This window comes from Gopherus evgoodei, chromosome 5 (genome assembly GCF_007399415.2).
Source record: "Gopherus evgoodei ecotype Sinaloan lineage chromosome 5, rGopEvg1_v1.p, whole genome shotgun sequence".
Taxonomy (NCBI): domain Eukaryota; kingdom Metazoa; phylum Chordata; order Testudines; family Testudinidae; genus Gopherus; species Gopherus evgoodei.
The window spans coordinates 106825844-106840899 of record NC_044326.1 but is presented as its reverse complement, the minus strand read 5'-3'; the positions used below and the strand labels follow the sequence as shown (position 1 = coordinate 106840899).

At 38.3% G+C, this 15056-nt stretch overlaps 1 protein-coding gene across 8 annotated transcripts in view; it reads right to left on the bottom strand.

Moving 5' to 3' along the window:
• Window positions 1-12439, bottom strand: part of LOC115652604 (bifunctional heparan sulfate N-deacetylase/N-sulfotransferase 4) — a 181870-nt gene extending 169431 nt beyond the window's left edge. For 7 of the 8 annotated variants that reach the window (XM_030564875.1, XM_030564874.1, XM_030564866.1 and 4 more), the window contains exon 1: window positions 11878-12439. The gene's annotated coding sequence lies outside the window, so the exon portion shown is untranslated. Of the gene's footprint in view, window positions 1-5863; window positions 5961-11877 lie in introns of all 8 variants that reach the window. The other variant, XM_030564869.1, reaches the window with a different exon arrangement.
• Between the last annotated feature and the right edge of the window lie 2617 nt (window positions 12440-15056).

The window sequence follows — 15056 nt, the reverse complement described above, 5'->3', positions numbered from 1 at the left end:
TTACTTCCTTATGACAATTTACACCACCCGAGGATTTACCCTTGTAGCATAATTCCTTCTCTTGATTTAAGTAAATTTAGACTCCACTTGTCATTTGAAACACCCAATTTTAGTAATTGTTTTCAGTGATTAGGGGTTTCTATAGTCAATGTATAATTTCTTGCTTTTTTAGAAAAGCAGACAATTTGCCAGGGTCATGGCTAATTATCATTGGATACAAAGCAAACAATGTATAATTCTCATGGAATGAAAAGTGGCAGGAATCTGTGCCTGGAAGAGCTATTGGAAGCAATGAACACTTGACCCTTTTGACTCTGCTCACTAGTTTTTAGTAGCTCTAGTTTTTACAGATGTTTTTACTCAGAGTTTTGTGAAAAAATTCTTTGCAGTAGAGAGACTGCCAAAAATTGTGTTTATAAAATGTTTTTGCATATATCTTTTAAAGTATTTGATTGTTTGTTTGTTTATTTATTTTTTGAATGAATGACAAAGAAAACTGGACAGATTAGGAGATATGGAGCCTTTTGCCTCCATATTGCTAGTCTGAATTTAACTTAGGCTGATTTGTGTCCAAAATCTAGAACCATCTGATGGATGTTAAGTAACACATACAAAGTTAATAGCTCATCTCACTCCACCTTCCAGTGAATACCTTCTCCAGCAATGGCCTTGTTAGTAGACTCAGCCCTTGAGCCCTTTTGGGTTTGTTTTGAAGCATATTGATGGTTTAGTTTGGGAAAGTTTACCTTGTCATTGCCTGTGCTCTATGTCACAGTTCAGGACTCTCAGGCTTCCAGCTGTGCAGCCACTTCCATTCTGCATGGAGATCCACATCTCTCTCCCTTCTGACCAGGGTATTTCCAGGCTGCACAGTTCCCTGACTTTACTAAGTTATTCCCAGCACAGAAAGGTTGCCCAAGGACAACTGCTTGCTTTCTGATCAGAGATATTTAACAAGTGCAACTACTACAATTATCAGGTATCACGCAGCACTTCCTATGCAAGCCTGCATTATTCTCAAAATAAAAAGCATTACAGATAAAATATATTAAAAATAATAAAATAACCTTTTACACGCTTACTAATACTTACACACTTGCTAATAAGCTTACCAGAGTTAACCCTAACATGGATTATGGAAGGAGCAGTCCTTCAACTTTCCACCTAATGGTAGTCCTTGTGGTTACAGCCTAATTATAGATTTAGCTCAGAACAAGTGTCCATTCTTATGGGACCTCAGTAGATCCAGTCCTTGCAACCTTGCCCTAAGCATCAAGACCTTCTATGGACCAGGGGTCCTGTCTGTTTGGTGGATCTGGAAGAACGCACTGAACCAGTTTAAAACTAGACTATTTATCCAAAATGCCCTTCTTTGTGATGGTCTCTGGAGAATCAAATTTGAACTAGTATATTGTGCACTTTTCCAACCTCTTTGTAGATGCTAAAACCTAAGTGGATTTGCCTGCTGTTCTTCTGTTTACCTTTTCCATGGAAATACATACAAATCCACAAAATTAAGCCTGGTTCAATAAGGTTTAACTTAATTCAATAAAGTTTCTCTTGCTTCCATAAGGTTTGTTGCCAACATTAGAGGATATTTTCAGTCTATCACACTCTACCTACCCTGTGAATAAATAGATGGCTCCTGCTTAGCAGTAACATTTTAATAAGAATCATCCCTATTATTCTTCCTTCAGTAATTTTGAAAGGTCTGCAAATACCCACAGCTGACTTATCACTACGCCCAGCTCCTTGAACACATGTTCTAGATGTGCTGTCATAACAGAAGATCAGCTAATATAATTCCTTCTCATTAATTCAGACCTGATCTACAATTGCTGACTAAGTGGCCTTTTCTTTCCTCCTTTTGATGCATTTAGACACGTAACCATAATCAGCACTAAAGTGTGCACAGAAATTCCTCATCTATCAATCGGAGACTTCCACAAATATGTACTTGGAAGATCAGAAATAAAGTTCCATCTTTTGTTGGTGCCTCCAAAATCCCTTTCTTTGATACTGAAGTTATGTTTGATTCACTGTAATAAAATCATAGAAATACAAAAGTTAGATCTAGATAGCACCTCTTATGTCCTCTAGTCAATTGCCTCATGTAACATTGTTACCTACTACATTTCTCCAGTCTAGTTTAAAATTAATCAAGTGCTCGGGCTTTTATCACTTCTTTTGGAAGACTATTTTACAGTTAGAATAGACCTCAGTGTTAGAATATGTGTACTGATGTTCAGCCTAAAATTTCCCTTTACTTACTTTGACTCCAGTACTTTCAGTCACAGTCCTTTGGATCACCCTTAAAATTCCTTTATTTGGTGTTTATACATGTCCAATCGTTGTTCCAGATTATCATAGTCATTTCCTGTTAGTTGTTTTTGGTCAAGCTGAGACACATTTAGTTATAAGTAAGGCCCTACTTCATTTGTGATATTGCAGAAATTGTGGATCCCACAATATTAGGCTTCCACTGTAATTTTTATTTTAATCAGCTTACTTTGCACAATCCACAATTTCACATACACTTTTGCGACTCTCACTATTAGTACAGTAGAGCCTCATTTATCTGAGCTGATAGTGTCTGAGGCTCTGGCTGTCAGCCCTGGGCGACTGGGGCTCAGGATGTCAACCCAATGCATGGCGGGGCGTCCACTGTCAGCCCTGTGCATTAATGATTGTATTATAGTTGTAGTAAAATGTACGGTTATAAAAAAAGAGCAAGTATGACATAATAGTTGAGTGTTTATATTGTTCCAGCAATTTTTTTCTTAAACAAATAGGTCTTCTCTGGCTTTTCCAAATTGCTGCAATTGATAGAGATCCATTATTGCTTTTCCTTGATTTTCCACAACTTGTCTGCAACTCAGCCACAATGATTTGACAATCATCCTGCAGTTCAATAGGGCCTTAGATATAAGATTTTCTCACAAGTCACTGTGTGTAGCTAATTTTTTGTTGGTTTTCTTTGACTTTCTCCCAATTTGTAAATATCTTTCAGGAATTCAGATTCCTAGAAGTGGAGAGTGTGGTTTCTAAGTGTAGTTTCAGCATGACCCAATACAGAGAAGCAATACCACTTCCCTGATCTATGATAGGATTCCTCTGCAGGCTAACATCACAAGGGAGCAAATACAGAAGGCCTTACTCATGTTCTATTCAGTTGTAACATAAGCAAAGCTCCTATTGATTTTAATAGGCTCCACATCTTGAGTTCATCATCAGGCAAACACCCTTCAGGATTTGACTCTTAGGCCAAAACAGTCTCTCTAATTCCTTTTGAGCCAAAGGCTGCAGTCTTTTCTTGAGTACTACTAAGAATAAATAATACTACTTTGCACTTATGTAACATCTTCCTTCTGGTGGTCCCAAAGTGCTTCACAAATATTAATCAATTTATGCCCACAACACAGTGTGAGGCAGACAAACATAGGTGCCGACTCTGTGGGTGTGCCAGGGCTGGAGCACCCATGGGGAAAAAATGGTGGGTGCTGAGCACCCACCAGCAGCCTCCCATCAGCTCTTCCCCACACCCCCCAGTGCATCCCATGCACCGGCGGCCCCATGGATCAGCCTCTTCCTCCCTCCCAATGCCTCCAGCCTGTCACAATCAGCTGTTTCATGGCATTCAGGAGGCTCCGGGGGGAGGGAGAGGAGTGAGGAAGTGGCATGCTTGGGGGAGGGGGCAGAACTGGGTGGGAAGAGGCAGGGTAGGGGTCAGGGAAAGGGTGGAGGCCTTGAGGGAAAGGGTGGAGTTGGGGGTCAAGCACCCCCGAGCATTTTGGAAAATCAACGCCTGCGCAGACAAATATTTTTACCCACATTCCCATTGGGTGTGTGAATATCACTGGCACCTAAATTTGGATTTAGGCACCTAGGGAGGATGTTAGGTGCCTATATCCCTTTGTGAATATAGCCCTAAGTGACTTGCCCCAGGTCACAAAAATGACTGTGATAGAACCTGAACTAGAGCATTGTTCCTGTGACTCCCAGTCTTGTGTGACTACAGGATCAGGCCCAGTATATTACTTGTCTGGTCTCACTGATGTTTACAAAATCTGCAAATTTAATTAACATGCTGTTTACCATTTCTCTACTCATATCACTGATGTTGTTGAATAAAAATGGGTTTAATGCTATTCCATGGAGCAAGCCACAGGACAGCCCCTCTGACCTGAGACAACACTTTTAATCATCTCACTTTCATAATAACTCTTCAGCCACTTTTCAGTACGTTTCAATTCTACAATGGAAGCTAATTTGATTTAATTTCATTTTGCAAGTAAGATTTGGTGAAACACTGTATCAAGGGCTTTGTTAAAGTCCCTTGTCTACTAATTTTGTAACTCTGTCAACTAAACAATCAGGTTTGTGTAGCATGATTTGCTTTTTTAATTGTCAAGAGACCTGCACTAATGCAACATTACGATTGCCCTGTTAGCAATTCCAAGAGTCAGGCAATGCAAATGTTGAGATTCAAGCAGCAACTTTAACTCATCCATTTATGCTGTATATATTATGGTATACATCTGATGACATAAAGAGTACCATACTACAAGCTAAAAAATTAAGAAGAGTAGGACTATATAAATATTATTCATGGTTCCATTAGCCTCTAAATAACTACTGACCTCTTAATATTTGTTCTGGTATTTTAATAAGGTTTGCCAGATTTGCTTGATGATTATTGAAAGGACCACTGTTTTTTTTTTTCCTGCTGAAGATCTGTGACATGATAATAGATAACTCCTTTCTCCATCAGAGTAGCAAATAAATAAAGCTGGTACTTTTGTGCATAGACTCAAACTTTAAGGCCAGAAGGGACCTTCATGCTCATCTAATCTGATCTCCTGCACATTGCAGGCCACAGAACCTCACCCGCCACTCCTATAGTAGGCCCATAACCTCTAACTGACTTGCCGAATACCTTAAATCTTGCGCTCCAAGGCATACAGTTATGTGTCCTCTTTGGACAGTATCAAGAATGCTCAGGTTTAGCGCCTTCTTAACAGAAGTGAAACCACTGGCTCAGTCCCCACTTTCTTCTTTTATCTACTCTTCAGTGGCTCCTTGGGTTTTTGTTTACCTGTTGCTTAGAGATCTACATCTAAAGATATTTCTAACCTTGGAAGACATCTGAGGTACCCTCTGCTGTATATCCATGACCATATATTTCAGTGTCTAACCTGGTCTGGATTATATATGTCCTGTCATAATTAGCTGTTGTGAAGAAAGTTTGATGTGACTATATCCCTAGCATAAACTAGGCTACTGAACTTCTTTCACATAGTAATGACCTATCACCACTACGGACCAGGATGATTTAAAAACAGATAGGAAAGGCTCTATATACTACTATAAATCTTTAGAATAACATATTCCCTCAAGAAAAGCCAGGGACATTTAGAGGGAAGAGGGAAATTTAGAGGAAAATTTGTGCTCAGGTTAGATCCCAGAGTGTTCTGGAGCTGGTTCACCGGTGGGTGTCATAGGTGGCTTTCCACTGCTTTTCTGTCTTTCAAATCCTAGATTCTGCAAGGAGTTGAACCAGCCCCCAGCACAAGTTAAAGCAGTCTCAGGGATGCTCTAACTTGTGCTAATGGATAACAGTTTCCAAATGGCCACTCCACTGGTCAGTTTCATTGGAGCACATTGTGTCCTCCCATTTTCTCCTCCACCTGAAACCTGCTATATGTTAGGTTTTGCTGGAACAAGAGGGGCTCATAGAGGGTTGGCTAAGGGAAACTTCAGGGATCTGCCCTAAAACAGCAGTGCTGAGGGGCAACAGTGCAGATGGGAATTAAAAAGGCCCAATACCTCACTAAGGTATTGTAGCAATGACCATGTGACATACCTCATGCAAAGCAGGTTCAGTGGGAATGATTTAAAGACAGGGAACCTGATGCTCTTCTCACACCAGTTTTTCATCCAAGTAACTCTCCTGATGTGCTCTATAAGAGAGAGTCAGACCCATGGTTTTAGTCTTGCTCAAAATATAGTGGATTTTATCAGACCCTTAATATTACTTGCATGATTGTTTTGGGGCAAAAATTTAAGGTCATATTATACTTTCCTATATAACTTTTCCATGGATTCTAGAATACTTTTTTCTATGTTGATAATATACTACTACCTTTTAACTCTCCACCGGAACCACTTGTGTCTCTCGGTGTTACAATTGTCTGTAAAACTAATCTGGGCAGTAAGAATGTAAAACTTCATAGTGTACTAAAAATATTACAATACCCAAGAAACTACATTTCACTTTACAATATTAATTATTGCAAACATTGCCAAGTACACATAAGGTTGACATGATTGTCTGAGGAAGTTTTATGCAAGATTCTAATTTAACTTAGATTTGTCATCTTATAACTTTTGCATGACCATGCTTTGTGTAACTGGAGAAAAGATATCTTGCAGTTAGACCACAAGACTGGAAGTTAGGACCTCTGGGTTCCGTTGCCAGCTCTGATACTGGCTACTTATATGTCCTTGGATACATCACAATTTTTTTTCAGTTCTTCAGTTTTCTCATCTGTAAAATGGAGATAAGGACATTTACCTAAACCCCTTTGAGATAATTAATACTTCGGCTCAAATGTGCTTGATAATTGCAAATTGTTATGACAAAATAATCTATTTCAACTAAGCAATGCTCAGAATGCATATTTTTACATGTGCAGTCAAATGGCGCATATGGTACTTGTTTTCTTTTCTTACTATTATTATTTGTTTAGTTCAGTTTCCATGTATTTATTTCTGCTACAGTTAAATTGGGTTTCTCTGGGAGTGGGACTCTACTAGGTACATCAAGTGGAAGATCTCTTTTGAGATTTCTGATGGAAATATAACAAGTTCCAGGGATATTCTGGTTAAATTTGAACTCTGAAGAAAAAAACCCAGTGAATGTTGAAGAGTACAGAAGCTTCTTAACAAAAAAAATAACCTTTTCCGCTGGCTGATGATCAGTTTAGGATCCCACTGGCCCACTACATGTACATTACATTTACTCTGACCCACTACACCAACAAGGAATGCAAGAATCCTCTGTTAAGCCACAGTAAATTCAAAGGACCACACTAGAGCTAGTTGAAAAAAGTTAATCAAAACCGTTTGTAAAATTGGGTTTTCTATTAAACTTTTGTTGTTGTTGTTGATGTTGTAAAAAGTGTTTGCTTTCTTTGGAAAATACAGATTTTTCATAGAAAATCTGAACTCTACAAGATTTTGGTTAAAAATCTAAATGTTTTGGCCAAAGCCCAAAATATTTCAATTTGGATTTAATGCTTGAGTTCCTCATGGGAATTGCAGTTCATTTACCTTGTGACTCAATTCTCCTTTATGAACTGGGCTACTGAGCAAGACTTAATCTCTCATGATGTACTGAAGCTATAAGACTCCCATGGAAGATGGAGTCCTGGCTGAATATGCAGAATTAAGTAAGGTTTACTCATGCTGCCATGTGAATTCCTTTAGTTTACCCTGCTAGAAGAGGTTTAGAGCATCTCTCAAGGGCAGTGTAACTAAGGGCTGGAACAGAAAGTTATCTGAGTCAAAAATTCTCTTCGTTACTTGTCTGTACAAGTGCCTAACACAATGGGATCCTGACCCTTGATTTCAGAACAGCCAAACACTGGTAAACCATAACTCTGGAGTCATGGACAGCATCACCAGCACTGTTTCAGATAGGTGTAGATCTTTCAGCACATTCCTGAGTGCAATGACAATATGCCAGCTATTCCTCACATAGCATGTACTGATGTTGTGTTCCCTAGGCCCTTAGCTAGCTCATACAACTGAGTCCTAAATTAAGTCCTAAACAAATGTCCATAACTGCACCACATGCTAGTGATTATATTGTGTGAGGAAAAACACATGTAATTGTGTACAAGTACGGTTATTATATTGTGGTTCAGGACAAAACATCAGCCAATGTACGTGCTCAGGTTTCAGATTGCTGATTGCATTACCTTGTCTTTATGGCATTGTAGCCACTGGGGAAGCTGTATTTACAATCAACCTAACAAGAGCAGAGAGAGAGAAGAAAAAGGGGAAGGGAGCTATATATGTTGGGGTAAAATGTAGCGAAAGATGACTGAGGAAGAGTGAGAATAAAAGCCATTTTTATGATGCCTGGAACATTCTTAGATACTCAGAATGATTAAATTACAGAGAAACTCTTCTTTTAATCCCATGATAGGGTCAGAGAAGGAAAGAAGCCTGCCTGGGTTTGTGGATATAAAATGCCCCTTTGGTGCACTTCATGGTGACACTGAGAAGTAAACATAAAGAATGTCTTGGCCAATTAAAGGGAAAGCAATCAGCAGGGCTTCCCTCAGCCAAGTTAAGTGCAAAGTTCTAAACTGTGGCTCACTTCAGCCAAGTTCCAAAAAGAAAAAAGGAACATCTCCAGATTCCCCTCTCATTTCTAACCCTATTTCTGAAAATAAACCCATCCTCCCTGACTCCTGCTGTCAAGCTTGGCTCCTGGCTCCCTACAGCACGTCATTCTGATAGTGTGCTGAGATGAATTAATTCATTCCCCTCAGCTGGCCCTGAAAATCCCTGCACTTGAAGAAGGCACCTGTGGTCCTCCCTGTAACCAAAGGCAGGGAATGGAATTTAACCCTTTCCTTGTCAATCTCTGCACAAAGCACCCCATCACAATGCCTTACTTTTGGTCCCAGCATGTTTGCTTGTTCGGTCAAATAATGTCATGTACTCTACAATATTGTGCTATTAGCATATAACTTTGTTAGCATAGCTTTTAAAACACCATCTTAGTAGTCATTTCCTTTATAAATTGTTAATTTGAGAGGAATCTGGCATACATTTATTATAATTATTATTATTATCTACAGTAGTGGTAGAAAATAGTTTGGTTTGGCATATATGATTTTCATTTTCTTCAACCAGCCTATTTTTGTAGGTCAACTACTACTGTAACTTAAATGTTGATTAAAAACAATAACAAACTTTTACTCTTCCTTTTTATGAGTAGCATTTTCCTGGCTGAATTTCACTGGATAAAATGAGACATTTGTATTAAAGATTCTTAAAGTGGTATTAAAGTTTTAACACCTCATTAGTAGAAAAACGTTTGACATTATGATATAAGAATTCTCTAGACCTTATAGAAATCTCAGACAGGATAGGATTCTCTTATTTAATATTCTAAATGAATTCCAGCACAGAAAACATCATCATTTCCTGTAGCACAGACTCTCAGTTCTGGCTTCTAGTCAATCACTAATATGCTGGCTTTATTGTCTGAGGTTCCACAACTTCCTCCCAGATTTGGAAATAAGCAACAGCCAAAATCTATTAAACTGGACACCTTTGACTGCTCTTAAATAATTGAAAACTGAGTTAAAAAGAGAGTGCTGATCCTCCGAGCTGCAGAATGATCTAAACTCCCATTTAGTTCAATGTCCTGTCCCTTAAATGGGCCGAGAGACTACAAGAAACTTTAGCTTTGGGCAGAATTAACTCTTTCTTTAACCCACCCACAATGATGCTTTGCTGATTTTTTATTTTGTTCTGAAGATTCATTTTACATGTTCAGAAAGCAAACAGAGTGTGTCTAAAAAACTGAATTCTCTTTCAAAAGTTAGGAGAGAAGAAGGAGGGAGAATGCATCATATGCACTGCAAGGGGAGACCCTATAATCACATGTATAAAGAAGAAGTAGATGGAAAGAAAATCATCCTCAAGAGATTCTGAATTGTATTTTATCTCATATTTATGGCTAAGAAATTACTTCTATACTTTTCTTTTAAAGTTTGCAGAGACGCAAAATCAAGAAAACGAAATAAACAAGGAATCAATTTTGGTAGCATAAGGACTCTACATTCTTCAAACCATATTTTTTACTTTTATCTAACTTCAAATTGATGGACAGAGTTTGCTAGTACCTCTCATCAGCCCTTTCCTAGAAATTCATTAGCATGGGCTTGCAATCTGTGACCATGTTTTCTATATAATGGAACACTGAGATGATGATTCCTGTAATACACGGTTTGCAAGACATGGTCTTCAGTATTAGCATATTTTGTCTTTTACTCATTCTGAATGATAGCTGAACCTCAGCACAGCTCAATATTACATGATTTCCAAAATACCACCAAAATAGCTAAGTATGTTCTATTAAGTCTTAAAAGGAGTTGGCAGTTTGTAGTGTGTGTTAATGTTTAATTTGGATACAAATTGGAGTTAATTATATGCAAGTGGTTTGTGACTCAACCATTCCTATCTATATTTAAATCTAATTCTCTGGCTTTGTTTTATTCCAATCAAATTAGCCATATAAAGTAGAGCTACTCTATAGCCTTACAGAAAATGACCAGGTAGTACCAACTTGGCATTGAGATGTGACTGATTTGTTTTCTGATGGCTATCAAACATTAGGAATTTATCGCAAATCAAAAAAATGGCGCTAAGTCTTAGATGTGGCACAAAATATCAATCTTTAAAGCTTCTGCATAGACTATAAAAATAAATCAAATCAAGCAAATTAGATTGTTTCACTGGTGAGACTCAGAAGAAATTTGTAAGCCAAAAACCTCCATGGAGTTAAGTGAGAGTTGTTTAGGTCTTAGCTTTTCTTTTCTAGAATTAGCTTTCTTTAGAACAGGATTTGAGGAAGCAAGTTAGAAAGTGCAGATGTGCAAAGCCAAGATAAGAAATGCACATGGTAACATTACTAACCATTTAAACTTTGCAAAGGGTCAGATTCTGATATCCTTCCTTACACTCAGTAACATCTTACACCATGAGTAGTTTAATTGCAGAAAGGGCCTGAAATTACTCTCTGCTATGGGTTTTTTTAAATACAGAAAAAATAGCTTATTGTACATATGAGGCCAGATTCTGCTATGGTTGTTCACAAGTACTAATTTACTCTGCAAATAGACTTTATTAGACCCACCCTCTGTATGTAGTCCCATTAATGTGACTAAGTGTTACAAATGAAGGGTTCACTTTTGCAAGCTACTAAACATAATAAATAAAGATAAAGATAAATAAATAATAAAATGATTGTGACTCTTATTTGGTTACATTGACTTACAGTAGGAAGAGACTTGTTCACTTTTATGAACAATTCTCCTTGGAATGCTTATTAACAACAGCAGTGGCTTGGAGCCACTATGTTGATTGAAAGATAAAGATGCTGTGCTGTCCTCTTCATGGTCTAACACTGTAGCACTAGGCATTTATTCTTGAAATATCTGGTGGTTTCTCTTGCTTGCTAAAACTTGCAAACTGTGAATGATCATGCTGTTTTAAATGTTGTAGACAAATGTTATTTGGATACTAAACCACTGGAATAGAACAAATCTGCAGATCTTAGTTACTCTAATAAATACTTTAAATACTAAATACTTTTGATGTATCTTCCTGAAGAACTGTCATATTGCCATTTCTGTTGCTAATTTTGCTGAGCTTGTATATTGTGTAATACCAGATACAAGCAAAGTATGCAGATCAGCTTTAAGAAGACTGTCAATTATTTTTCATCGTAATATCCTGATAACTAATCTAGCATTCCACGTTCTGTATCTTCAGGCATTGAAGTGGACACCTATTCTCCACTCAACAGACACACATTCATATACCTTGTGAGCACTTACATGCATGTCACAGATCATCTCAGAAACTTTAATGAAAAAATATTAATTCCTTCAATTTTAGATAAAGACTGTTTAAACATGTTTGCTGTATATTTATTCTGTACACACTGCCTGTAAATATGTTGTGCCTATAGTCATATTGTACATATGTACATAATTATAGATACTTTATGTATATATATATGAATTTGACACAGATATAGAGATTCATGAACCAATATGTGCAATAACTTACCTGTAGAAGAATTTCTTCCTTTTTCTTTTCACTTGAGTTTGTCTAGTGTGTGGGAAAGAGACATCCACTATTCAAATTTCTTCACTTGGCTCAGATAAACTAGAGAGAGTTTTCAGTTCATACTAGCAGTGTGAACAGTATCCCTGGAAGACTCCTCTTGCTCCAGCCCCTAGTAACTGAACTCTTCCAGCACAGTCACATTTTATTTATATACATACTGTCCTTTTCAAAACAAGCAGCCAGCTGGAATGATTCAAACCTCCGTTCAGCACACCGTTAAAATGCAGCTTCCTTCTTGGACATGGGAATTACACCAGGGAGCAGTCAGAGAACAGCAAAAAGGCTATGAGAACTATTTAATCACCCGAATACCAGCTGCTCCTGCTACTACTGCTGTTTCTGGTGCTGCTGCTGCTATGCCTCTTGTTTAGCTGTAGTCAGTCTCCCTTTCCCTTTCTCTCATATCTACAGAACTATAAAGGCGGCTTTACATGATTATGATTGGCAGAAACAGCCAATTCCTTCAGCTAATCAACCTCAAGACTTTCAAGGACTAGAAGCTGTTGTGATGTCATTCAGCGAGTGACATGTTACAGATGAATACATTCCAATGGAAGCTAATTCAGAGATCAGCTGCATTTGTCTCACACCACAGTGATTGATTAGATGCTCCTGGAGGATTTGCATAATCTGTCATTGTGCAGTTGGACCACCTCCTTTACAACCAGGCTATATTAAATGTGGGGGTGAAATACTCACTTACTGCTTCTGACACCTACACCTGAAGCTGTAACTAAAATCATGGGAAAGTGCAAAGTTTAGTGATTTTCCTGGCTGGAGTATGTTTCAATTAGATGAAAAAACAGAATGTGAGAAGTATAGCAGGAGAGTCACACTTGTGTAAAACGGCAGGCTCCCTCCCTCCCAAAAGCTAGGACCCCCTGGGAAGAGAAAAGGCTCTTTATTAACAAAACAGAGGGATAACAGTCAAAGTCAAGCATCAGTTTAATTACAAATAATTTAATTGATAGCGTGGTTGTGTTGGTGTGGATGTGTTCAACCAGCTGTACTTTACCATTTCACTTCATCTGAGAGGCACACATTATCCTTCCATCCATATGTGACATAAACATGGCCCACCTAGCTACTGCATACTTATTGATCAGAACCTTCTGTCCCATACAGTTAAAGATTAGCCCTGATCACACAACCATAGCCAAGGATCATGATTTTTTATGCAATTTTCTTACATTACACTATAGGAAAACTTAAGCTCTTTGATGTAACATCTAGTTTCCAATTTTAACTGGTTTGACTGAGGCACACATATATCCGTTCATTCCAAAATGATTCATGCATGGATCACTTAAACACTTAGACAACCAAGCCCACAGTAAGGGAAGGGTAATTTTTAACAAGAGATATGTGCAAACCTATATTTATCTGAAAAAAATGAAACAGGATCTCTGATGTTCATGCCATGCAGGCACATCCCCAATATACAAGGTATCATCTAAAAGACCAACACAGTAAATTGCATGGAGGACTCAGTTTACCTTGAGTACCCTGGAATGATGAAGGGCTAAACTGAGTCTACCAGGATTTGAATTTGAGGTTCCAAGAATAGTAGGTATTTCTAACCTGTTGCTTGGAAACTTAATCTGTCCCCTCCAGCTAAATTAGAGATTGAGTTGGAATTAAAACCCCAGGAATTTCTAGCTCATTTTCTGTAACCCCTGAATTACACAGAATCTGTGGGGATCATAAATACTCATAACATGTCATGCCTTCCACAACCTCCTAGGGACTAAGGCTGTGGTTGTCAAAGAGCCCTAAAGGAGTCAGATGCCCAACTCACATTGAAATTCAGTGGAAGTTGGCTGCCTAATTCCTTTACATCCCTTTGAAAACCAGAATTAAAATCAAAACCTCCAAAGCATTTTTATAAATTCAAGTTAAAATTTCCTTTCCGAACCTGATAGGAGAGAACATCCATCTAAACTAGATAACCCTAGTTTAAATGGATGCTCTTTTCCTCTCTACTGAAAAGGATAAATGGACACAAATCAGATATTAGGAATGGCAATATACAAAAACCTGTAGGAAAACACTTCAACCTCTCTGGCCACACTATAGCAGATCTTAAGGTGGCCACCCTGCAGCAAAAAAACTTCAGGACCAGACTTCAAAGAGAAACTGATGAGCTTCAGTTCATCTGCAAATTTGACACCATCAGCTCAGGATTAAACAAAGACTGTGAATGGCTTGCCAACTACAAAACCAGTTTCTCCTCCCTTGGTTTTCACACCTCAGCTGCTAGAACAGGGCCTCATCCTCCCTGATTGAACTAACCTCATTATCTCTAGCTTCCTTGCATATATATACACCTGCCCCTGGAAATTTCCACTACATGCATCCGACAAAGTGGGTATTCACCCATGAAAACTCATGCTCCAAAACATCTGTTAGTCTATAAGGTTCCACAGGATTCTTTGCTGCTTTTACGGATCCAGACTAACACGGCTACCCCTCTGATACTAGATAACCCTAGGCAATCTAGAATAACTGCCTCCTATCATAAATAACCCAGGCACTTCATGAAAAGATCAGTCTCAACCATCATCCTCCATGTGCCCCATTCACACACTTCACTCCCATCTACACTCACAGTGATATAATACCAAGGCCACATAACTTTGGACTGGGCTACTTAACTTCACCACTGTGGAAAAAGGAAAGTAACATACATCTGGCAGAATGATCCTCTGCTGCAGCCAGATGTAACAGGCACATCATGCTATTCCTTTGACTTTAATAGCACATCAAAAAATGGCATAGCACAGATGCTCCTTTGGAGGGCCAGCAGCTAAGTGGTTAAGCTCGTCCTCAAAAATTTATTTTAATTTAGATGATAAAGTCAATACATTCAGCCATTCCCAGAGCTTTATTCCTTAGCCTAATGGCATGTCATAATGGAAGAATCCAACATGAAGCAGCATGGCTATTAATTTGTACCACCTCAAAACTCTCCTTCCATATCCAATGCCTTAAAGACCATCTTGAGTGGAATACACAATATCTTACTATAGCTTCTAGACAGAGTCCACCCACTGACACAAATATCCACAAATCAATACTCATTTCAGCTCTCTCCTGCTGTTTAGGATAATGTTTCAATG